Source organism: Carya illinoinensis, chromosome 10 (genome assembly GCF_018687715.1).
Source record: "Carya illinoinensis cultivar Pawnee chromosome 10, C.illinoinensisPawnee_v1, whole genome shotgun sequence".
In the NCBI taxonomy this organism is placed as follows: Eukaryota; Viridiplantae; Streptophyta; class Magnoliopsida; order Fagales; family Juglandaceae; genus Carya; species Carya illinoinensis.
Genome location: NC_056761.1, coordinates 31,978,945 through 31,981,444, shown reverse-complemented (window position 1 = coordinate 31,981,444; position 2,500 = coordinate 31,978,945). Strand labels below are relative to the sequence as shown.

The 2,500-nt window shown below is 39.3% G+C and overlaps 1 non-coding gene across 1 annotated transcript; it reads right to left on the bottom strand.

Moving 5' to 3' along the window:
- Positions 1-2,393: 2,393 nt before the first annotated feature.
- Positions 2,394-2,500, bottom strand: LOC122280274. Its single transcript, XR_006229855.1, has one exon. It is a non-coding gene; the product is annotated as a small nucleolar RNA R71 (small nucleolar RNA).

Below are 2,500 nucleotides of genomic sequence, written 5' to 3'. Positions count from 1 at the left end.
CAGTTCTTTCTTAACCCTCACCCTGTGGCCTATCATTACAACCTTAATAAAGACCTTTTGATCTTTGATTTTGGTGTTGACTACATTAGTGGAGAGGATTTCTGAAAATTGGACTTATGGGGTTAAGTTTTAAGAGAATTCTTCTGATTTTGGTTGTTCTACTTTTATCTGAGTTTGCAGGTGGTTTGAGGTTAAATTGACTATATCACACACCCACTCAAGGTCTTAGCTTTAGGTTGAAATAAACGCCTAACTCTTGCTTGACAAATTGCAAAATTTTTGATTGATTTTCTTGCTATCTTTGATGTTAAAAGAGTAAGATACTAGAGATGAAATCTAAATTCATAAAAGTTTGGTGAATGATGATACTTCTCTTTGGGGTCGAGTTGATATTGCCTAAACTATCATTTGTTTTTCTTTTTTGTTTGAGGACAAACAAAGTTGTAAGTTTGGGGGTATTTGATGGCTTGCAAAATTTCATATTGCAGATTTTACAAGTTCGCTCGAGCGGAGGCTTTTGGCCGCTCGAGCGAATTCAGGCAGATTCAAACGCTCGACTGCCGCTCGACAGGGAGCTCGAGCAGGTTGCTGAAAAACGAAGATCGCTCGAGCGGAGACATTGGCCGCTCGAGCGAAATCAGGCAGAGTCGAACGCTCGATGTGCGCTCGATAGGACGCTCGAGCGAAATCAGGCAGAGTCGAACGCTCGACGCGCGCTCGACACCCCGCTCGAGCGAACATCGTATTTTGACAGATTTTAGGTTTTCCGCCGTGGGACCATATAAAAGGCCATTCTTCACTCTAGAGCCGCGGTTTTTGACTGGAGAACACTCTTTGGGAGAGAAAAACATAGCTAGAGGGATTCAAATCATTTGTTTTGGAGACGGAATTCCAATTTATTGCACGTACGTTGGATTCATACACGAGCACGGACGGGAGAAAGGCGTTGAATCGTTCTCTTGAGCTTTTGACGACCAGTTGAGGCTGCAAGGAGGATTTTTCAGTGTTTATTTTCTTCTTCCCATCTTCTCAGAACAATTATGGTGAATTCGTTTATGTTGAATTCCAATTCTAGTATGAGCTAAATTTTCTTCTTTCTAGGAAAACGATGTAACCTAATTCCGAACTATGCTTGTTTGTCCATGCTAATTTAATGCAATTCTCTCTTTGTTTATCTGATTTATTTTGAGTTTAATGCTTCTAATTAACTGGCCATTGATTAGATGATTATTAATCTTGTGATTTGCTATCGAAAGAGGGAATCATAGGGTAGATCTTGGATATTTCAGCATAGGTAAGTATAGAGATCGAAAGACTTGTATGAACCTGTGTAGTAATTAAATCATTGGTCTTATTGCGTTCTTGATTATTTAATTTGCATACTCTTGTGTGAATTGATAAACTAGAATCAATTCCAATTGACTATCGAAAGAGGCTTTTGGATGAATTAGAGATTTGCTAATAGACAAAAGAGGTTTAAGTTAAATTAGCTGGATGAGAAAAGCATAGTGAAGAATTATGGTGAAATCGATTTCCTAGAAGTTTTCTTCCCTATTGAATTTGATCTTCAAACATCAGTTTTACTTTCTTTGCTTATTTCTCTTGAGTTGATCTAGTTTTATTTGCTACTACAAAAACCTTAGCGATTCCTCTAGATAGAATTGAGATTAGCATAATTTTGGTATTTGGCAAGAGTAAGGTACCAATCCCTGAGGACGATACTCTTCTTATTGCTTTACTATAAAACTACGATACTGTGCACTTGCAGTTTTGCACCGGTCAAGTTTTTGGCGCCGTTGCCGGGGATTAGTTTATTCTTATTTTTTTTTGTCAATATCGATACAAAGTAATCTTGGTTTTAATTTAGAACTTTGTTTTAATTTGTTCTACAGGTGTGTTTCTGACATTGGATGCGCCGTACTAGATCTCGTGACATTATTCCTGTTGATCCGGAGATTGAAAGAACTCTTAGATCACTAAGAAGAAATAAGATACTAGCTATGGCTGAAGAAGATCGTGAGGTACTACCACGCACCTTGAAGGACTATGTACGGCCAGTTGTGAATGGAAATTACTCGAGCATAATGCGCCAGCCAATCAATGCCAACAACTTTGAGCTCAAACCAGCTTTGATTAGCATGGTGCAGCAGGCTCAATTCAGTGGATCACCACTTGATGATCCCAATATTCACCTGGCTATGTTCTTGGAGATTTGTGATACTGTGAAGATTAATGGTGTTACTGAAGACACCATTAGACTGAGATTGTTTCCCTTCTCTTTGAGGGACAAGGCTAGAGGTTGGCTACAATCTCTACAACCGGGAAGCATCGTTAGTTGGCAGGACATGGCTGAGAGGTTTCTTGCTAAATTCTTTCCTCCTGCCAAAACAGCCCAACTCAGGAGTGAGATTGGCCAATTCAAGCAAAATGATTTTGAGTCACTCTATGAAGCATGGGAAAGGTATAAGGACTTGATTCGACGTTGCCCACAACATGGATT